Source organism: Microtus pennsylvanicus, chromosome 15 (genome assembly GCF_037038515.1).
Source record: "Microtus pennsylvanicus isolate mMicPen1 chromosome 15, mMicPen1.hap1, whole genome shotgun sequence".
Classification (NCBI taxonomy): domain Eukaryota; kingdom Metazoa; phylum Chordata; class Mammalia; order Rodentia; family Cricetidae; genus Microtus; species Microtus pennsylvanicus.
Window position 1 is genome coordinate 12,666,943 of NC_134593.1, and position 24,372 is coordinate 12,691,314.

The following is a 24,372-nucleotide window of genomic DNA, read 5'->3' on the forward strand; positions in this document are numbered from 1 at the left end:
AAAAGAAACACTACTAAAGCTTAAATCACACATTAAACCCCACACACTAATAGTGAGAGACTTCAACACTCCACTCTCACCACTGGACAGGTCATTCAGACAAAAAATGAAAAGAGAAATAAGAGAACTAACAGATGCTATGACTCAAATGGACTTAACAGACATCTCATAGACTATTCTATCCAAACATAAAAGAGTATACCTTCTTCTTAGCACCTCTTGGAACCTTCTCAAAAATTGACCACATACTCGGTAACAAAACAAACCTCAATAAATACAAAAAAAATGGAATAACCCAATGTACCTTATCAGATCACCATGGTTTAAAACTAAAAGTCACAGCAATACTAATTCCAGAAAGCCCACAAACACATGGAAATTAACCTGAATCATCAATGGGTCAAGGAAGAAAGAAAGGGAGAAATTAAAGACTTCCTAAAATTCAATGAAAATGACCACACAACATACCCAAATGTATGGGACACAATGAAAGCAGTGTTAAGAGGAAATTTCATAGCACTAAATGCCTACATAAAGAAGCTTGCAATATTCAATACTAGTGAATTAACATAACATTTGAAAACTTTAGAAAAAAGAAGCAAACTCACCCAAGAGAACTAGAGGCAGGAAATGATCAAATTGAGAGCTGAAATCAACAAAATAGAAACAAAGAAAACAATACAAAGAATCAATGAGACAAAAGGTTGGTTCTTCAAAAAAAAAATCAACAAAATAGACAAACCTTTATCCAAACTGACCAAAAGGCATAGAGAAGATATCCAAGTTAACAAAATCAGAAATGAAAAAGGGGACATGACAACAGACACAAGGAAATACAGAGAATCATTAAGTCATATTTCGAAAACCAGTACTCAAAAAAATTGGAAAACTTAAAGGAAATGGACAACTTTCTGGATAAATATCACTTACCAAAATTAAATCGGAGAAACATCACCCTTCACAATAGCCACAAATAGTATAAAATATTTCAGAATAACTCTAACCAAACAAGGGGAAGACTTGGATGACAAGAACTTTAAATCTTTGAAGAAAGAAATTAGAGAAGACACAGTAAGTGGAAAGATCTCCCATGCTCTTGGGTAGGTAGAATAAACATAGGAAAAATGGCAATCTGACTAAAAGCAATCTACAGATTCAATGCAATACCTAGCAATATCCCAGCAAAATTCTTCACAGACCTTGAAAGAACAGTACTCAACTTCAGATGGAAAAGCAGAAAAAAAAACCAGGATAGCCAAAACAATTTTGTACAATAAAAGAATTTCTGGAGGTATCACAATCCCTGACTTCAAACTCTGCTATAGAGCTACAGTATGGAAGACAGCCTGATATTGGTATACAAACAGAGATGTTAACCAATGGAACCAAATCAAAAACTCAGATGACAATCCACACACCTATGAACACCTGATTTTTGACAAAGAAGCAAAAATATAAAGTAGAGAAAGCATATTTAACAAATGGTGCTGGCATAACTGGATATCAACATATAGAAGAATGAAAATAGACCCATATCTATCACCATGCACAAAACTCAAGTCTATATGGATCAAAGACCTCAACATAAACCAGTCACACCAAACCTCATAGAACAGAAAATAGGAAGTACTCTTGAATACATTGGCACAGGAGACCACTTCCTAAATATAACTCAAGTAGCACGGGCACTGAAAGAAACAATTAATAAATGGGACTTCCTAAAACTAAAAAAAAAAAACTGTAAAGCAAAGGACATGGTCAACAAGACAAAACAACAGCCTACAGAATGGGAAAAGATCTTCACAAGCCCCACATCAGACAGAGTTCTGATCTCCAAAATATACGAAGAACTCGAGAAATTGGTAATCAAAAAACCAAATAATCCAATAAAAAATGGAGTACAGACCTAAACAGAGAACTCTCTCAGAGGAATCTAAAATGGCTAAAAGACACTTAAGGAAATATTCAACATCCTTAGGCATCAGAGAATGCAAATCAAAACAATTCTGAGATTCCATCTTACACCTGTAAGAATGGCCAAGATCAAAAGCACTGATGACAACTTATGCTGGAGAAGTTGTGGGGAAAAGAGAACACTTCTGCATTGCTGGTGGGATTGCAAGCTGATACAGTCCCTTTGGATATCTGTATGGTGATTTTTCAGAAAATTAGGCAACAACCTTCCCCAAGACCCAGCAATACCACTTTTGGCTATATCTCTAAAAGATGCTCAATTGTACCACAAAGACGTGCTCAGTTATGTTCATAGCAGTATTATTTGTCATAGCCAGAAGCTGGAAACAACCTAAATACCCCTCAGCTGAAGAATGGATAAGGAAAATGTGGTAAATTTGCACGATGGAGTATTATATAGCAGAAAAAAATGACATCTTGAAATTTGCATGCAAATGGATGGAGCTAGAAAACTTCATATTGAGTCAGGTAACTCAGACCCAGAAAAAAAATATCATATGTACTCCCTCACAAGTAATTTTTAAATATAAAGTCAAGAAAACCAGTATACAAATCACAATCCCAGAGAACCCAGACAACAATGAGAACCCTAAGAGAGACATACATGAATCTAATCTACGTGGGAAGAAGTAAAAGACAAGATCTTCTAAGTAAATTGGAAACACCAGGACCATGGGAGAGGGCTGAAGGGGAAGGCAGAGGCAGGCAGGGGAGTAAAGAAAAATGTAAAGCTCAATAAAAACAAGTTAAAAAATGAAAAGGACACAAAGCCAGGTGGTGGTGGCACATGCCTTTAATCCAAGCATTAGGGAGGCAGAGGTAGGTGGATCTCTCTGCATTCAAGGCCTGCCTGATCTACAGAGCAAGAGAGCAAGTGCCAGGATAGGCTCCAAAGCTACACTAAAATTCCCATCTCAAAAAAACAGAGAGGGGGGGAGGGGGAGGGGGAGGGGGAGGGAGGGAGAGAGGGAGGGAGGGAGGGAAGGAAGGAAGGAAGGAAGGAAGGAAGGAAGGAAGGAAGGAAGGAAGGAAGGAAGGAAAAAAAAAACACAACACTCTTGATTCCAAAACCTGAAGAAATCAAGCTGGTGCCGATCCGAAAGTTCATCCCTACTAGATAGCTAAAAGATGCTCTGCAGGACACTGAAGAGTAAAACAGGCGCTACCCTTACCAAGCTATGAGCCCTGAGAGTTACAATAATGATATGCCTAGCAAAATATGCCCACTTGTTCAATAGTGACATCAATGTTATTGGAGTAACCAACCACTTTCTGGTACTGTTCTTGGAGCCAAAAACCTACGGCTAAGCCGGTCAAAGGCCCTAAGTCAGAACCTACTACTGTTATTCTGTTAATGGACATAGTATTAAACAATTCTTAATGACTTACTGAACGTAGACACATAGACCTCACCAAGGAAATTTCTTTTGCTGTGGATGGTGGTTAACAGAGAGACCTACAACTGCTTAAGTGCAGAGAAAAGAGACTGAAATGGTCAGCCCTAAATGGGACATCGCATACCCTCCTCCTAAGGATCGGAAATCATCTCAGAAGAGGGGTATAAAGATGGTAAGGATCAGAGGCAGTGGAAGACTGCAATGGTGCTATGCTTTCTGGATACAGAGGGAAGCTGCACATATGATCTCATAGGCAGCTGTGACACCACGTACAGACCCGGTCATTCCAGCATGGAGGGGGAGGTGGGTGCTAAGTTTCATCCCTAGTTGAGTAACTGCTGGTGATTGATAGCAGCTAGGAAGGGAAGAGTTAGCTTTCTTCAAGAGTGCAGCCACTGGCAGGTTGACACATTCTAGTAGAGAGAGTCACACACCCAAATATATAGACAGAATAAATTGTAACCAGTGGGTGTTTTTTTAAAAAAAACAAAAAAACTAAAGACAGTGTTGGGTGGGTATAAAAGGTTGGTAGATATGGGGAAAATAGGAGAGTATATGAACATGATCAAAATACAATGAAATTTTCAAAGAACTTATAAAAATATTTTAAATATGTACTGTGTACAGAAAATTACTTATGAGAGCACACAGCTGAAATGAATTTTTAAAAGTGGTAAAACCATTTGGCAAATTTCTTACCCAGCATAAAATTTATGAAAGTATTACAGAATTGTAGTATTTAAAGGCATTATTTTTTAAAAAGTGATACTTTTTCTTGATATATTATTCACACAATTTATGTACTCAAAGTATAATATTTCTTTCTAAAACTTTCCAGAATCACATCTACACATATCCATGTTCTGTATGTATGGTAATAGTTAAATACACACACACGTGAAATGTGTAATGATCAAATAGTGAATATAAACACTTATAACTCCTCAGCATTTTATCATCTCTTTGGACTGCAGTCTGCAGTGTCTTGTCTTCTAATCTTGAGATGTTTCATGAGTCCTTCAAGCTGTAGCCAGCTCCTGCAGAGCATCAAAGCCAGTCCTTCCTATTTATTGTTTTCTGAACCTGTCATCTCACCACTTCCCACCCTCCTCCTCCCCAGTCTCTAATAAACACGGTTCTATTCAGTTATTCTGAAATCAGATTTTAACACCTACAAATGATGAAAAATAAGCAGTTTTTGTCTTTTTGTGTCTGGTTTATTTCACATACTGTGGCCCCCAAATTTAGTTCATGTTGGTACAAATGACTGGATTCATTCACTCTTTCTATGGGTCAATAATGTTCCGTTTTGTGTATCTGCCACAATTTATTTACCCATTAATGCATCAATGTGCACCTTGGTTGGTTCCATTTCTTGGCTATTGTGAAGAGCATCACAATGTCCCTGTCCATGCGGATTTGGTGTATTTCATCCCCGCAGAATGTGTACTCAGTGGTAGGGTTCCTAGATCACTCTTCTCTCCTCCGCAGTCCTGGCTCTCTGCACTCTGTTCTTCTCAGTGTGTTTTCCTTTGTCTTGAGACTTCGTCCCACTTAGATTTTCCTCCCTTCTCTTTTTCGTTTCATATCTTTATGTTTAGTAGTATAAACCACTCCACTATAAAAGATAAATTAGCAAAATTATAAGCGTTGGGAAATGGAAATGGGTTCTAAACAGCTCTATAAATAATATTGGTAAGCTCAAAGACTTGCTTGTATATTTAGGGAAAGAAATTATTTCATTCCCCCAAAGCACCTACCTCCTGAGGAAAAAAAAAATCACCATCTTTAGGCTCTAGTTTGGAGTTTCCTCAACTCTAAGCAGAGTCCTATCTGTCTGATATTTTATGGTTCTTCACCAATTATTTTGCTTTTTCTTCATTGTTTCCTTAATAAATATCGTTGTATCTTTTAATTAAATACAGTAATGGACTCTCATGCTCTATCATTTCCTTATTAGGAGATAGTGTCTGCTGAAACAAGGCTTTGACTGACAGTTTTGTCTTGACTATCGTACTAGTGTGGTTCTGTCCTCCTCCCCTGGGACTCTAGTACTGGTGATTCCGTCTTCCTCTGGGATTCTAGTACTGGTGGTTCCGTCCTCCTCCTCCCTGACTCTGGTACCGGTGGCTTTGTTCTGCTCCTCCATGACTCTGGTATCAGTGGTTTTGCCTTCCTCCCAAAGATCTTCATCCCCATTCAACTGCTGTTTAAAACATATAAGTAAAATTAATTTACTTAGAACTTTACACAGAAGGCAATTAATCCTGTTCCCTTTGTCTGTCACACCGGTAGGCTTCTCCTTCCGTGCAGAGGGATTTTCCCATGCTTTTTACCAAGGCTAGCTTCGCTGTTGGCATTTCTTCTTCCCTCACTCTTAAGACATGCAATAGAAAGAAATAACAGTGGTGTCATTTTAGTAAACGAATTGGGAGAACTGAGTTTTCAGTAGAGAGCCCAAACCCCCATGCTTGCATACAAAGACTATTTAGCCCATAAAGGCTCGCTTTTCCATCCATTGTATCAGGACAACTGACGCTGCGAGAGAGGTAGTAATAGATGTGCGCAGTTGTCAGTCCTTGCTGATGGGGCTTCTTGGTCACAGTAATGAGAGAAACTCCAGGCCTGTCCCCTGCTGCGACACACCCTTTCTTCTGTTCTTCAGCTTCCCCATTTATAATATGGGAATAATAGCATTCTCTAGCTCATAAGATTAAATACTACTACTTAATACTTAATTCATAAACTTCAATTATCTTTTTAAAAAGTGCTCTTGCCAGATTTTATTGCTTAAGAAAAGAAACCTGCTGGACGGTGGTGGCGCACGCCTTTAATGCCAGCATTCAGGAGGCAAAAGAGGCAGAGCTCTGTGAGTTCGAGGCCGCCCTGGTCTACAAGAGCTAGCTCCAGGACAGGCTCCAAAACTACAGAGAAACCCTGTCTTAAAAGACCAAAAATATTAAAGAAAAAAGAAAAAAGAAAGGAAGGAAGTGTGTGAGAGAGAGAGAGAAGGAAAGAAAGAAGGAAAGAAAGAAAGAACCCAACAAAAATTTCAAGACAATTTATTTCCACTTTTGTCCTCCAGAGGGCAGCAATGCTTCATGGACTGAAGGTCTACATTGAAAAAAATCTTGTCACGCTAGAGAGTCTTTTTATCTCACAGCTCTCTGAGGTGCAGTTGTGAGTAGAAAGGGTGCTACAGCAGTCTTTGCCAAGGGAGCATCTCTCGGTTAATAGTCTCCAAGCCTTGTCCACAAGAGCTCGTCAATCCATGTTCTACTCATTCCTGCTCAAGGAGATTCTGCAGAATACATCTTCCTGCCTTCTCCTGCCTAGCCATGTTCCCACTGACCATTCTGCTGCTGGGCATGTTCCTCTTGTTGAGTAAGTATTATTTCATGCCCTGCCTTGTTTCCACAGAAGGAACATGTTCCTAGCCAGGATCTACACAAGGGGCATACTGCCCTTACAGGTAGGTCTGTCCTGGTCTTACTGATGCTGCTTTGGTGTTACAGGAGGAAACAGAGCCCAGTCAGTGGTCCAGCCTGATGCTCACCTCACGGTCTCTGAAGGAGCCTCACTAGAGCTCAAATGCAGCTATTCTTACAGTGCAACACCTTACCTCTTTTGGTACGTCCAGTATCCTGGCCAGAGCCTCCAGCTTCTCCTCAAATACTTTTCAGGAAACCCTCTTGTTAAAGGCATCAACGGCTTTGAGGCAGAGTTTGGGAAAAGTAACTCCTCCTTCAACCTGAGGAAAAACCCAGTCCACTGGAGCGACTCAGCCAAGTACTTCTGTGCTTTGAGTGACACAGTGCCTGAGGCTGCAGGGGGAGCTAAGCACAAACCTCCAGAGACTTTCTGTGACTTGAAAGCACACCACGAATGATTCATACCAAGGTCACTAGTAATGAAGATGGAGGAGCAGAGATGAGGAGAATGTTTGACTCCTAAAAAGAAACAGAAATTTGGTGTATTCCTTATTTTACTATGGAGTCATGCCTCAGGCGGATGCCCTTCTGCATGGAGACAATGCATGCTAGAGACACTGCACTCTGGACCACAGTAAAGTGTGACAGGCCTGATGTCCTGACTCCCTGCCCCCCAGTCCCCTACCAAATGCTCCTCAGATCACCAACATTTGTGTTTCAACTGTAGTGACAACAGCATTTCTGGCTATAGCATGAGTTATCAGAGATTTCACCCTCACATATAACTCACTGAGAAATCAGTTTGACCTTAAACACGGATGTACTCTCTAGCCACCATTACCTCCTTGACCAACCTGGGATGGATTTCTAAACGCTCTTGCTGCATGTTCTACTACAGTCTATTCTGAATGCAACAACTAATGAGATTCCTTGCAATCGTGTCTTGCTTTTCACAGAGTAAAGTCAAAGTCCTCATAGTAGCCTGCAGTAGACAAAACCGTGTCCCATTATATTTTAAAGGCTTCTTGAAAAAATGTCAATCCTCATTTCTAAAGGCAAATGAGAATATCCTGTAGAAACTATAGTAAAATACGGCCATTTTCAAATGATGGGAATTCATCCTCAGACTTCTAAAATAAACAGTTTCACAAACACCCCACTATATCTCTTTCTCTTGCTCCCTCCTTCTTGTCATTTCTTCCTCCCTGATATCGTCTTGTATGCTTCTATGACACACCCACACACCTATACATGTGCAATTGACAGGGAGACACATATGCTCCTGCCAACACCAGTTACTTCAGGAGAAGATGGGCTTTGAAGAGGCTCCTTATGGAGTTTGCTAGCCATTTGGGCAAGAAACTGCTCTTACCTGGACTGCTTAACTGGACATTCAGGACCCACAGATAAATGACTGTTGAACTTGCCTAAAGATGAGACGATCCTTCTGGGTTTCTGATTCATGAAAGAGTCTGCAAGACATTCTGCAGGACACAGAAGAAAGTGAATGCAAACTGACAATATAGACAGAACTGTCTTTGAAATTTCCTGCTTTGTGGAAAAGTCTGCTGGGTACTATGGGCCTGTAGACTGAAGATGAATACCCAACAATACAGAACTTTGGGTGACTAGACAGGCAGTGAAATGTCTCTGTCAATTCTAGAGTTTTGAAAGTTGATTACAATGCACTTCCTGTTTACTTAGATAATATTATATCCTTCTGGAGTCTTTGATGAAGTTGAAGAATTTATAGTTATAGTTTTCCTTAGTTATGATAAAAGATAAAATAGATATAAATATTGTAACTGTAATGCTTGCTAGATACCTGTTATGTGTAATTTTACTATGTTAAAGCCTTCCTTTTTATTTAAACAGAAAAAGGGGAAACAACCTTGAAACAACCTAAATGCTCCTAAACCGAAGACTGGATAAGAAAAATGTGGTACATTTACACAACGGAATACTACACAGCAGAAAAAAAATAATGACAGCTTGAATTTTGCAGGAAAATGGGAGGAGCTAGAAAACATCATTTTGAGAAAGGTAACACAGACACAGAAAGACAATTATCAAATGTACTCACTCATAGGTGGTTTTTAAACATGAAGCAACAAAAACACCCTACAAAACACAATCCCAGAGAACTTGGAAAACAATGAGTACAGTAAGAGAAACTTACATAGATCTAATATACATGAGAAGTAGAAAAAGACAAGATCTTTTGAGTAAATTGGGAGCATGGGGAACTTGGGGGAGGGTTGAATGGGAGAGGGGAGAGGCAGGGAGGAGAGCAGAGAAAAATGTAGAGCTCAATAAAAATAAATACACATATTCATAGGAATAAATGTACCAACAAAGAGAAGAATAACCACAATGAAAAATTCAAAACAGCAAGGGAATAACTGGAGAAGACTCTAGAAGATGTAAAGATTTTCCATGGTGCTTGTGGTAGCAAAACCTATATAGTAAACATGTCTATATTGTCAAAAGGGACCCACAGAGTCAACACAATCACTTCAACACTTGAATTCCTCACAGAAATACAAAAAAAAAAAAACAAAGAAACAAACACAAAAGCCAATCCTAAAGTTCATTTGGAAACACAAATGATGTCAAATATTAGAGGCAATACTGACCAAAATGAAAAATGCTAGCGGAGTCACAGTAATTGGTGTCAGGTTATACCTCAGAACCACAGAAATAAAAACAGCCTGGTACCGACACCAAAACTGGTGCAAAGGTCATATATAATAGATGACCCAGATGGAAACCCACACAGATAACAGCCACCTGGTATTTGAAAATGTCAAAAACATATATTGGGGAAAGGGCAACTTCTACAAATAAAACTTATTAGAATAGTAGATACCTACTCATAGAAGAGTGAAACCAGATCCCTAGGTTTTACTCTGAACTAAATTTCTGGTTTGAGGAGAATCACAGAAGATTTTAGGACTTTAGACTAGAAAAAAATGTTGAACATTAAAAGCAGAGCCTGCATGGGATTGACCTAGGCCCTCTGCATATATGTTATAGTTGTATAGCTTGGTCCTCTTGAGGGACTCCTAACAGTGTGAACAAAGGCTGTCTCTGACTCTTATACAGCCTTTTGGTTCCCTACTCCTCATTCTGGGTCACCTTGCCCAGCCTTAATAAATGGGGAGGTGCTTAGTCTTACAACAGCTTGTTATGCCATGTTTTCTTGATACTCATGGAGACCTGCTCTTTCTTAAGCAGAAACAGAGAAGTGGATTGAGGGTAGGAACAGAGAGGGGAGGGATTGTGAGAAGAGGAGAGATGGGAAACTGAGGTCAGGATGTAAAATAACTAAATTCATATGAAAATAAAATGAATATAAATAGCTTCAAATATTAAAAAAAGTAACTAAAGAAGAATATGCAATTTCATCATACTCAACCAAATTATATTTAGAAATATAAATGTCACAGTTTATTTTAATCATAGGATCCTACATTTTATATAGATACATAAAACTTGTGAGATCGGGGAGAGGGAGGAGGGAAAAGAGGAGGCAGACAGGTGATAAATAAAATAAAGAATAAGGAGGGAGATGTAAATGGATACATTTTAATGGAATACTAAGAAGTAAAATGATAGCCTAAAAACAGGAAGTGGGTAATAAAATTGTGAACACAGATCAATAACATTGACAAGTATGGTAAGTGTACAATTCCTGAGCAGGTTGTGGCTTTCTCATGTGGTCGTGAACTCAGAGAAGGCATAGAACTTGGCTTTTTCATCTGTTTATGAATACAATCTGCCACAGATGAATACTTTCATGTGCATGATGAATTACACGAGGCAGAGGAATCAGAAAGAACATCATAGTGCATCTGCATGTTGTCACACAAGGTGGGGCCTCATTAATTAATTGCTATTGGAACAGATGAGTTCAAGACTACTCAAGTACACAGTGGGTCAAGCCTAAGAACAAATGGTGAGGGTGATTGAACCACAACTGAGGCCAGCTTGTGGATGAGCAGGAGATGTAGAAAAGAGGCATGTGAGGGGTGTGTGCCCCCTCATTGTCCCTTTAACTTTATTGAACCTCAGAGTGACAATGTAAGACATGGTGACATCTCTGCTAACTGTCAGCAACGTGAAGGTGTGACAGCAAAGTGATTGGCTTCTTTTTATCTTGTTTAATCTGGATGTACAAATCAATTGCTGTGTTTGAGTAGGGAGGGAGTGCATCAGAACTTTCTCAACTTTGTGCTTAAATTTTCTACTAAACTAAATTTGCTCTAAAAAAGCCTATTATTTCTGAAAAAAAATATACATAAGTTGTAAAAAAAGAAAGATCAGTTCTAAACTTTATCTTATAGAAAGTATTTTCTTCAATCATCTCTCATAATTTCTTGCTTTCCTATAGTCTCTCACTCTTTGTGTCTCCTGTGTTCTCGCCATACATTTACTATGAAACATGTATTATTAAATACTTTTCACATGCTATGCTAAAAAAGAAGAAGTAACTCCAGGGAAATAAAGTGCTATGAGTCACCTAAGAGAATATGTTTATGCACTGAAGAGACACTATATCCAACTCTCAGCTCTGTTAACTGAACTACAGTAGAAGCTAGTGAACGTTTCAAGCCTCAGAATTCCATCCACATACTGGAGCCCCTTATCATGACTCTACCCCATCAGCAGTAACTTTCAAAGATCTGACATGGAAATATGATTTCAGCACCTAGTTTCTATCCTAGCTTAATGTAAACATCTAATAAGTTCTTATAGATAAAGAATCAGAAGCTCATGATAACACACCCAGTACTTTAGGAAGAGAGAACTGAGGTTTTTATCCATGGGAAGACAACTTAATCCCAGTGTTCTCAATTTTTGATCTCACTGAGGTGTTTGTTGTCTTTCACTTATGAACTGGGAGTAAGGATGAACAGAAACAGGAACCTGGAGACCACTGTGAAGCCTCCTAACACATATTATCTCAGGTATCCAATTCCATGGCTAGATGCATTCCCTGCTGCCTATGGAGTCTGGGCTGCAAATCTGCTAGAAGGGAGCCTGGAACAGAACACTCTAAACTTTGATTGATTTGTTCCTCAGACCTGGTCCACATCCCTCTGCAAGGTTGTAAAAGTCGTGTGCTTTACAGCTGCTGCTTCTCAGGCTGATGAAACAGGAAATCATTTCTCTTCTGTCCTGACACATCCCTGATCACAAACTGCAGTCACATCCTTGATCCTATACAATCTTGGTGCAGTTTCCTCTTTATTCTCAAGAAGGTATTCAAGGCAAGTGCTCTGAGAGGATGGGGAGAATAAATGTTCCCATTACTCAGCAGGCAAGCCTCTACATAAATGAAACATGACAGTGGCAGTTTATTTTTGTACTCTTGAATTTCCATTCATTCAAACCTCCGACTGAATAGCTTCTGGGGACTTATCTTTCTAATGGTCACTTTCTGTAGCAGCAGGCTCTTCCCTGGTAAGCTGTAATGCCAGATTTAGAAAAGGACTGTTGTGTACCATATATCATCAAAGACATTTTTATTGGGCCAGGCAAGAAAGAACTTTAGAGAAAATTCAGTGATAGAAGAAAACGTCAGGATGGAGATTGAGCTCACTCAGGGGATGATAGCAGTCAAGAAAGGGTAACAGAGACTAGATGCCTGGAAATGCCCTGTGTCTATGCAAAGCTCCGAGAGTGCAAGGAACATGTGAAGTCCTTAGCAGACATGGATGGGGAACTGGAGACTGAAAGACTTGCTTCTTTCAGATATCCCTTTGTCCTAAAGTGATACCCTGGAACACTTGAATGCAGATGTCCCTTCTCACATTCTCCGTTCCTTAACGTGTCAGATTTTAGGATATACGTGTGTGTGTGTGTGTGTGTGTGTGTGTGTGTGTGTGTGTGTGTGTGTGTGTAGTGAGATTATATATGACATAAAGGTCAAGTCTCAATATTCCAATGCAGTTTCTACCCCAGGAAGAATCAAACAGCAAACCTACTGTGTTCCTCTCCTGGGATGGTACATTCATAGCTCTGTTCTTTCCATGACCCACCTCTGTAATTACCTACACAGCTGTGGCTATCTGCACAAACCTGCGAGAGACTGGGTTCTTGAACATTCCATCGTGGATGCGAAAGGGGTTCATAAGGCTCCACCCTTTTCCTAGGAGCTATTGGTAGATGACCAGATATCTAGGGAGGGGAGAGTGGCACTTTCTTAAGTGGTGTAATCACTAACAAGTTGCCCTTACTACATTAAATAGCTGCTTTACACATGCTTGTGCAAACAACTTAATTAAATTCACTGGCTCAAAAAAAAAAGAGAGATAAGTATGGGCACCTAGGAGGGGAACTCTTTGGGAAGAAGCAACAGCCAATAGGCGTGGGAGAAGATAGGTGATACTGACAGGTGAATATGATCCCAATAAGTTGCACATAAGTATGAAATTGTCAAAACATATGAATACATAATTTTTAAAAGATGGGATTTTTCAACTCAAGGATACAAAAACACTATGGCAAATGATATAAATAGCTTCTCAAATATTCCAGGCACAAAGTCCCGGAAGCCGAGCCTGCCTCAGGTGAACCAGAGAGATGCAGCCATGTATGACTGTGTTCTGAGAGGCCCAGAGTGATGAATGAGGCTGTCTCTATGTAATGCTCCCATGATAAAAATGGATGGCAGGATGGGAAGAGAGTGAAAGAATATACAAAAGTTATCTTCTCAAAGCCAGAATGCTAAGAAAGTCCATCTGGGGCATATTTCCTTAGTGGCCAGTTAATAACGATAAGGAAAATGAAGTAGATCATTTATTCTCATTTTCACTGGCAGTAAAAAACACAGCCAAGTGTGGTGGCACAAAAACATGTAAGAACTGTCCAGACTAAGTAGTGAGACCCTGTCTCAAAGAGGATAATGTATATTAAGTATGCAATTCAATAAATGAGAGTAAAAACAGAATACATATTTGAAAAAAGCCTGAAATGATATTGATAAATGTGGAATCACAATTATAATGAAAATTAGAATTGGATTCACTGAATGCTTAAAAATGGTTCACAAGTTAGATGAGTGGTTAACACTGATTTAATTTATTAAAAAGAAGCAGAGACATAAATTAATGTAATTGAAAATAAAACTGAAAATGTTTGAAAGAAAATTTATGTGCAATATTATTTTAACATTAATAGATAAAAATTTGACTTTATATAACATACATATACGTAACTTGTTTTAATTTTTACCACATGAATTTGTATTTATTTCTCCTTGCTTCTCTTTCCCACCCCTTTTCCCGCCAGCAGTGTCCCTGTGCTTCATATGTGATGATGTCTGCCCAGACATAAAGCTATGCCCAGGGCTCCTACTCCAGGTAGAGGACTTGGCTGACATGCAAGGATCTGGGCTGAACTCAGAGCGAGAAACAAAGGAAAGAAACAGGAGCAGAGGGAGAGAGACTGAACTCACCCTGTGGGGTCTGCAGCTTCTTTTGTAATGCTCTTTTCAGTCAAGAATGTGTAAGACACATTAGAAGTGCAAATTGGTTTGGGTGTGAAATAGGAAAGAAAAACAACTTCTTGAGAAGAAGATAGACAGATATCTCTTCAGATCCCTTAGTAGCTGGGATCACGTCATAGTTTTTGGCAGAGTAAGACCCAAGAGTGGGAAGGCTGATGATTAGGAAGGGTTCCCAGCTTTGTAAACCTCAAAACAGAATCATAAGCATGGCATTGTCAGTTGGATAATTTAGACTTTTATGAATTCTGCTAAGAAAGTGATATTTCAGATCAGAAATCCTAACGATAATTTATTGATTTTATAAGTGACTATGGGACAGGTATTATGTTGTCTCAGATTGTCTTTGCATCCAAATACCTTATGCTGTTTCCAGAAGCATGAGAGTGTAACAGTTATCAATTTCGAGTTCTTGAGTTGGATAGTTGGTCTCAGCTTCTCAGTTCTGCCCTGTAGTCTTACATTAGGCATGTACACAGAGGCTGTCAAAGACTTCCCAAACAAACTGGGGACTTGGTACATAGCCACATTGGGTTAGGGTGATATGATACCAGAAGTCTTCCCAGCCAATACTTGCTGTAGCAATAGCTTCATGTTTTAATGACCCTATTCCCTAAGTGTTAATTTTATTATCTGTCACACAAATGGAGGATGAAATATGAGAATTCTTTTTTGTCAATTCCATACAATGTATTGATCATATTCATTACCTCCCAACTTCTCCCAGATCGACCTCAACTCCTACTCATACAACTTTGTGTGCATGTGTGCATGTGGGTATGGATGTATTTGTGTGTGTATGTATATGTATGTGGGTGTATGTATGTGTGTGTGTGTGTGTGCATGTGTGCAACTTACCAAGTACAATTGTGCTTCCCAAATACTATTTGGTATGGGACTTTCCCTCGAGGGTAGAGACAAGCACAAAGTTTCAGCACTAGCAGAGGAGCTATTAAAAATCTAAACATTCTTCACTTCTTCACTTCTCACACACTGAGACTTAAATTTCAGTAATTACTACCGGAAAATAAATACTGAGTTTTTACAATTTTTAAATGTAATATTTTTAATTAATATTAAATATATTTAATTAATATAAGAATTCCACATAATCATGTAATACATATGGATTATATTTACCCCCTATTCCTCTCCATAACTCATCTAGAATCCACCCTCTAAGTCTTCTTTTCCCAATTTCATGTCCTCTTTACCTATACATATTTATAAGATAGATAGACAGACAGACAGACAGACAGACAGACAGACAGACAGACATCGCACTTTGTCCAATACGTGATTCTCAGATACTTATGAGTATGGGGCCATCTATACTCATGATGGAATCACTCCCTTAAAGAAAACTGACTCTTCCCTAGTAACCATCAGTTGTCAATAGCTCCTCAGCTAGGCACTGGGGCTTGTCAGCTCTTCCAGACTCCATGCTGGAATGTCAACTGACTTGATCTGCAGTAAATCAATCACAACTTCTGTAAGTTTCTGGGTGTAGAAGTCATTATGCCTCACTCTGGTCCTCCATGACCTCTGGCTTCTGTAGTCTTTTTTCACCCCACTTCTGTGACGGTCCCTGAGCCTTGGGGATAAGGAGCATGATACACATATCTTATTTACAGCTGAGCATTCCACAGACCGCTTTTTGCATTCAGACTAGTTATAAGTCTCTGTATTAACCATTGTCTCCTGTACTCCCCCACAGGTTTCTCTAATGAGAACTAAGAGCTGTATAGGTATAGAAATAAGTATTTAGAAGTCAGTTTGATATTATATCCATTTAGTTAATATAATATTACTAAGTGTAATGACTTTTCTCCTTTGGCATCATACATAGTACTTTCTAGTACTATGAGAGCTAGCCATCAGAGAAAGAGCTTCCAAGTCAGTCGTTTTTATTATTTTTATATAATGTATTATATAAAATACTTCTATTTCTAATGTCATCTGACTGAAGTATGTGGTGTCTTCAACAATAGGTTCTTACCATCAAATCTGGGTGGGCAACCAAGAGTCAAGGCAATAGCCTATGTTGCTTGGAAAATCTCCAGGCCACCTCTGACAGCCTGAGGGAAAGTGTCCACTCCTGGCACTGGGCTATTTGTTAAGTGAGCTATGGCTTCTGAAGGATTTTAGGGGATCTTTTATTTATCCTTTGACAGTTTCACACATGCAAACAGTGTATCTTGACCATATTCACCTCCAAATTCCTCCTTCTCACCCTTAAATACATGCCTAACACATAACCCTCTGTGGGTGGTTTGAATGCAAATGACCCTATAATACTTAATGATTGAATACTTGGTCTCTAATTGGTGGAACTGTTTGGGAAGGATTAGAAGATGTGGCCTTGTTAGAGGAGATGAGTCACTGGATGCAGCTTTAAAACTCGTGTCATTCCCAGTTAGCTCTTTTTGTCTCATGCTTGAGGATCAACATGTAAGTTCCCAGCTACTACTCCAGAACCACACATGCCCACCTGCTGCCATGCTCCCTGCCATAATGGTCATGGACTCTAACTGACCTTCTGAAACTGAGTTCCAAATAACCCCTTTATTTTGTAAGTTGCCTTGGTCAAAGGTATCTTATCATGGTATAAAAGTCACTAAGCCTCCCTCCCATCTTCAGGTTCTTTTCATTTTTTTCTTTTCTTTCTTGTTCTTTGTAACCCACTGAGTACAATTAATTCTTCCTGTCTTCCTGCTGAAATACTGAAATTTTGGTAGCTTGATATTGTGGAGGTCTTATGCAGGTGTGAGTTTATAGCCATAACATCTCCAAAAAGCAGCATTTCACAGCCTTCCCCTCCTTCCTCTGGCTCCTATATTTGTCCTATTACCTTTCTAGTTGAGCCTTAGAAGTGCACAGATAAGCAATAGTCTCAGCACATTGACCAATAATGAGTTGCTGTGTTAACTGTACCTCTATTGTAAAAGAAAGTTATCTTGCCAAGGTTACCAAGGCATAAACCTGGTGGTAAAAACATAAATATATAGAAACTAATTTGACAATCTACTTAGCAAAACAATAGTAGCCTGCCCCCCATCCCAGCCTATGACCACTTTAGCCATTGGCTTTTGACCAAGTTTACAGTACAAAGTATGACTTCTCTCTTGTGGAGTGGCCCTCAAGTCCAATCAGAAAGCAATTGACAACCTATAACAGTCATGCCACTATTGCACCAGTAGGTGCATCTTCTCTGGCATGTTGGTATTATAGCATTCTGGGTAATGCCATTGATGCCATTTCCCCAAGTGGCTCACATAGCACCTTTGGCACAATGAAAGCCTGTTATAACTACAACAATAATGTCTTACCATTTAACTCCAGTAGAAAAACAAAGAGCAATGGCAACAGCCTGTGTTTTGCCGGGATATCTCTGGGTCCTCCCTGACCAATAGGAAGGTATCCCACACTTAATGCTGGGTCCTCCCTGACCAATAGAAAGGTGTCCCACACTTAATGCCGTGATTTCATTTAATCACCCATGTCTTCTGGAGGGATCATTGTCTATCCATGCATGGTACCTGTGTTCAAGTTACTTATTCTTCTTATATATACTTTAATTGGTATCATAATTTTATTCTGCAATGTTATTAAAATACAAACAGAAATTTAGAGGAGAAAGGGAATTACTTGACTTGCTGTCTTAGATTACAGTCTGTCCTATCAGGATAGTCACAGTAGCAGGATATTGAAGCAGCTAGCCATATCCGCAATGGAGAGCAGAGAGAAATTAGTACATTCATGTTTAGTACCAACCTATCTTTCTCTATTCTTATGCAATCCAAAACTCTAAGCTGGGGAATGGTGTTGCTCACAATGAGTTGAGACTTCATCCATCAAGTATATATAATAAAAACAAGTCCCCACAAACATGCACACAGGTCAGCATGATCTACACAATCTCTCATTTAGGGTCTTTTCCTCAGTTAGTATGAATTTTATAAAATAACATTTAGAGCTATTACAACACCAGTCCTAGTTAATCTGACATACAAACATATTGCTTTTAAACCATAACCTTCCATCCCTTATCCCCAGTGTTTCATGTTGCTTTTTCTATAATATAGTCCAATTCAAAATTACTCCCCCAAATTTAAAAATCTCAACACTTTGAAAGCCCAAAGTCTCTTACTGTAAGCTTCTATAGTCTAATAGTTTTGTTTTATAAAACTGTGTGTGCCTGTGTTTGCACCATATGTTTGTAATTGCCATGTCCTCTTGATGGATTGTTACCTTAATCAATATGAAGTGACCATCTTTATCTTTGCTCAACAGTTTTGTAGTTTGTTTAGTCAAATATTACACAGCAGCATCTGCTTACTTAATATATCCATTGGAAAGGAATACCTTTCTCTATCCTTACACTGTAAGGTAGTGTCTGTCTTTTGGGGTTGGGTGAATATCTTGGAGGAAAAAAAAAAAGGATGTTTCCTGGTTTTGCACCAAGTCTCCTTGTCTGTGCTTTTTTATTAGTGGACTGAGACAATTAATAGTCAGAGATATTACTGAAAGTTGTGCATGGATCTGTTTTTATATTCAACCTGAAAATTTCCTTCCAGGGTTTTTTGTAGCTGTCCTGGTGTTATTAAATTCTGTTAGCTGTGTTTTATTATGGAATGTTTTGTTTTCCCTTCAGTTATGACATGCAGCTTTGCCAGGTATAGTAGCATGGGTTGTTAGTTGTTGTCTTTCAGAATTTGAAATACATCTGCTCCTACCCTCCTGGCTTTTAGAGTTTCAGTTGGACGACCTGTTGTTATTCTGATGACTCTGCTTTTATACAGGACAGTTCTTCAGTACGCTTTCGTTGTGTTGCGCATTTAGCGTTTTACTTACAATATGACAAGAGGAGGTTCTTTTCTGTTCTGTTGCTTAAAAAGAGATAAAATAATTAATTTGGGTTTTCATGCAATTGTCCAACCTGTTCATCTAGCGTTTGTAAAAAATAAAATAATCTGTGTATTTTTTTATAAAATATAAAACATCTGTTGATGTTTTTTGGATAAGGAAGGGCATAGTTGAGTACATTTGCTGAGTGCCTATAGTTGAAGAATGAAGATATTGTGGTGAGCTTCAGGGAATTGTCTCCCTGTGTTTACTGAAACACAATCAACATATATATTTCCATTATCCTGGGGACATGTAAAAAGTCATGCAAACCCATTTTACCTCTTGAAAGTATTACACCGGTGAATTATTTAATTTGAACTGTCTGGAAGACGTCAATCACAGATTTTTACCGTAAATGTGTCTGATTCCACTATTGAATCAGTGAGGCGGCCATTATCATTGCTTTGTCAAAACTTTTAACTGTTAGAAGTACTTAGGAAAACTTTCAGATCTGAAGTGGTCTGGCTTCAGAATTGTGTCTGCTCTGATGAGACCTGCCATGTGCAGAAGGTTTGCAGCACTCAGAGGAGGCCCAGGTGGCACTACAGCTTTGTGAGCCACTCCACACTCGTCACCAGCTCTAGCGTTCTGGCGGAACACTGGTCAACGGTGCATATGAGCCAGATGGTGCATAAAGCCCAATCACTACTTATTTCTAGGGAGTGTGGTGTGATAATGGGTGGTCATGTTTAATAGGAGGAAGAGGGGAATGGCCTGGGGCCCATGTTTGACCCCATCCCTTTCTTCTCTTGTTCAGTCTACAAACAACCATTCTAATCCTCCTGCTTTCTTATACCTGGGAAAGTCATTTTCAGTGTCAGTATTGCATCTCCCATATTTGCTTTACATTTAGTCTAAGTCTTTGTAACATGTTAGCTTTAAACATTGTTTCTGATGGGAGCTGGATTTGATTCTGAGAATATAGAAGGCAAAGATTATGTCTTGTGTTTTACATATATATAATATTTATATTATATATAACAAGACTCAAATATTTTATATATAAATATAAGTTATATAAAATATATATTATATAAATATATATCTATAATATATAAATATAAAATATTTTAGTCTTGTTATATATAATATAAATATAAAATATTTGAGTCTTGTTATATTTTTATCTCCCTAACCTATGATACTGACTGAGGCTATGTCTCTTGAACAAACAAACAAATAAATGGGTTAAAAGTCAGATCCTAGAAAAGTGGCTTATATGTGGCTTTAATGGAATTTTTGATCCCTGTGTTGCAATGTGGTATTTATGAGGCACAAGAATTTTTGACAAATATGGATGACTTAGACCAACATGTATATTGAGTTCTTGGTATGGGAGGTCCTTCTGTATATGGGTTGCTTTTATTGGCTAATGAATAAAGAAGCTGTCTTGGCCTGTGGTAGGGCAGAGTAGAGCTAGGCAGAGAAAACTAAACAGAATGCTGGGAGAAAGCAGGCAGAGTCATGGGAAGCCATGTAGCAATCACTGCAGACAGATGAGTCAGAACCCTGCCAGTAAGCCACAGTCATGTTGCAATACACAGATGAACAGAAATGGGTTAATCCAAGATCTAAGAGTTATGCATAAGCTAATAGGCCAAGCACTGATTTAATTAATACAGTTTCTGGGTGATTATTTCAGGTCTTGGAAGCTGGAAACAAACAAGCAGCCTTTTACAACAGGTTCTTTGAATCAGTTAATGAAATTAAAGATAACCCCAGAGAACACTAAAATGTGGTGATGTCACATTAAGGATTGAAAACAAAATCACTTTCTCTTGGTCTTATTTAACTAAGAGAAAACCCAAATATGAATTCTCCGCTTCTCTCTGTGTGTCTTCCATTGCCTACAGTTTGTGGTTACTGGTCTGTCTGCTGTGTGTCTGTTTGATGTCTGTGAGTTATGTCTCTTCCTATGTCTCTCTCTAATAAGGGGCCTTGCTCTGTATTTACTGAGCAGCAGAGAAAACATAGCATGAGAAAGGAATGAGGGACTAGTTACAGAAATTTTGTAAAAGTTTTACAAGAAAAGAAGCCATTTCACTGAACCCAATAGACACTGAACAGAACTCAGCACCACAAACACACATATGAACCTCCAACATTTATGGAAGATATTTGTTTTAAGGTTGCTTCCAACCTATTAGCTCTTTTCAGTAAATAATTACAAAGTACATAGGCATGTTGTTCTGGGTCAGAGGTATGGAAGATTACAAAACTTAAGGTTAAAGATATGCATTCATTTAGGTTATAAAATATGGATACATGGGAAATCTAAGACATAGTGAGATTGGTGGCAGTGTTCTCTTAAAGGCAAGTTAAACAAGCAGACTGGCACATGGTAGAACAGATCACAGTCTTAATAGTCTCAAAACAAAGTATTAATTTGATGGGAAAATCTGGAAAAGTTCATTATCTTTGAAGGCAAGAGTTATTTTCAGAAAACGTAGCACCATAGTTCACAAAGCATAAAAGCAATCAAAAGGGAATTAAAGAACAGTGAAACATACAAAAAGGTCTCTCTGGGCCACTTAATGGCAAACAGGGCAAAATTTGTGTCAAACTAAAATTCCTAAGGAAAAAACTAACAACTATCCAGTGATGTGGTAGTGTACATCTGGAAGCCTTTAAAGATTAAGCAGCAGTTCATACATAAGTAATCAAGCAGGGTCAATAAAAGTGATTAAGCTTGACCTAGATGTGGACCATTATCTCCCTACAGTGTATGATATAGAGTACACTGGGAATGGAGATGGTTTTCACAGTCCCAGGTCTTTTCAGTACCCAGATGTAGCTGATGGAGAGATGCAGGCCATAGTGTTGACCCAAATCTTGGCACAACCAGGGAGTGGGATCTAAAGGCAGGCAGGCAGGCAAGAGTGTAGCCTTGCTCCTACTTGGGCTGAGACAGGCTAAGCTATACGAGCTAGTCCTCCCAAGACTTTCAGTAGTAAATCAGTGCATGCTGTACTCCAGCCACAGCCTGGGTTCAGGTCCTCAGATGAAAAAGAGGCATCAGTGTGAAGAAATTGTCTTACACCCAGATGAGTGGCTGGCCCCAAACAGCTCCAGTCATCTTTATTTATACATTACAAACAAGCATGGTTTCCCATACTAACAAACAAATTCTCATCCTCCAGTGCTAACCTCCAGCAAAAACAAATATGCCAATATGTTTTCTCCCAACTTTTACATCAAAACATCTTTAAACCAAAACAATACTTGTTAGCTTGGCCAAATATCAAGTCAGGAACATTCCATCTTTATAAAACTAAAGGTGATAAACATAGGCACACATTTCCAAGAAAAACAATCCTGTTCAAAATATATTTACAGAAATAGGAGTGATCTGCCTCCAATCCTGTCAGCACTGAATTAGAATAGCTCCCAGGGTCTGAAGTGACAGCTGGCATCCCCGGACAAGAAATCTGAGAAGCATCAGCTCCCAAAAAAATTCTAGGGAAAGATATTCTCAAAGAAAGAAAAGAAAAGAAAAGAAAGAAAGAAAGAAAGAAAGAAAGAAAGAAAGAAAGAAAGAAAGAAAGAAAGGAGAAAGACAGAGTTCCATAAATGATCATATCTGTCCCATGCATGATTGACAAAATGACACGAAATGCTCTTTTAACGAAACAATTAATAGAGGTGATGAGATCCTTCATATTTCATTTGACCTTTCTAAAGGGTGTAGCAAAAGTCTTTCTTTCACACATTTAGCCTCTCAAAACTAACTTGTGATTACTTGGAATGAATGACCATGGACCTTCAGACATACTGCCCATTCTCTATAAAAAGATTTTGTTACATAATGTTGATCTTTAACTGTCCTCTGACTTAAACAAGCATCTTGCAGACAGCAAAGAGAGCAGCTGAAAAGCAAAGAGTGAGATGCCTGCATGAGTGGGAGCGAATATCCCTGGGAACTAGACTGGTGGACAAAATTAGCAGTAATAGGGTTGGCCTGAACTAGCAGACATTCTTCAGTGACAGGGTCCTCAGAAAGAATGAACCAGGAGATCAGAAGATGAGAAGATAGAAAATTTGGGGATTGGGAGGTTCTGCACAATCTGTGTCTTGTGTCAAGTAAACTTAAGAAGTACAGTAGCTTATGTACAAGAAAGGCCAGTGTCCCAGGAAAGAAAACCTTAACTCATTTCATGTCCCACCACCACCTCAGGCCAGACCTTGCCAAATCTGCCCCAGCTAAAGGACACAGAACTGAGTTCTCTTTGTCTTTTCATCAAGGCCTCCGAGAAAGCCTTGGAACAGCCTGGTTCTCAACACAAGGTTATGTTACCTTCCTATGAGTTTTTGACCACATGAGGCTCAACAAACCATAAAGTCTATTGTCACTGTTACTGGTTGCATACCAAAATTAATAATAACTTCCTCTTGCTGAAGATACCACTCACATTGGCTGCAGGATATGAGAGTGGAAAATCAAGCTAAGACTTAACCAGTCCTCCCTGAAGTCTGGTTTTCATAATGCTGGAAGATATCATGCAGGCTGCCAGAGGAGGATTGTTGCCACCATCTCTGCTCAGCTATAGATTCTACATGTTATAGTGCCATCATTTCAGGCAAGACACAGTCACTTGAGCAATAGTGGCATGACTATTATGGGTGCAGCCAACTACTTTTCTGTTAGATTTAAGACTTATATCACATGAAGAAATTCATGTCTAATACTATAAGACAGAGCAATAATCTGTGAATAGGGAAATCATAGGCCTCAGTAAGCAAACAACTGTTATTGTTATGTTGAATTAATGTGCTGTGCCTATTAAACTTTCTTCTCAACATTTGTGTTTATGCCCATAAATTGTTGTTGCCGTCAGCTTAAGTCAGACACAGAAATAAACTTCTTGCAAAGGATAGATTACCTTAGGGATTCATAAGTATAGCTGACCCTCCTGGGTCAGCTAAGATACAGTGGCCCAATTATTAGTCATAGATAGACATCTATATCACCAAGGTACAGGGAACATTGCAGAAGAGATGACAAAAAGAATGAAAAAAGCAACTGGAGAAATGATGACTCATGGGTAAGAGGTGTTAGCTGCTCTTTCTGAAGACAGAAGTTCTGTTCATGGCACCCATGCTAGGCACTCACAGCTGCCAGTAACTCCACCTCCAGGGAACCCCTTCTTCTAGC

The 24,372-nt window shown here is 38.9% G+C and overlaps 1 long non-coding RNA gene and 1 gene segment (V, D, J or C); one reads left to right on the forward strand and one right to left on the reverse strand.

Annotated features, from left to right (window-relative positions):
* The window catches only part of LOC142836109 (T-cell receptor alpha chain constant-like), a 417,115-nt gene that overhangs the window by 17,633 nt on the left and 375,110 nt on the right, over window positions 1-24,372 (forward strand).
* On the reverse strand, window positions 4,580-8,282 carry LOC142836112 (uncharacterized). The gene is made up of 3 exons (XR_012907995.1): window positions 8,175-8,282; window positions 6,994-7,321; window positions 4,580-4,989 (listed from the first exon to the last, which is right to left on the reverse strand). It is a non-coding gene; the product is annotated as an uncharacterized LOC142836112 (long non-coding RNA).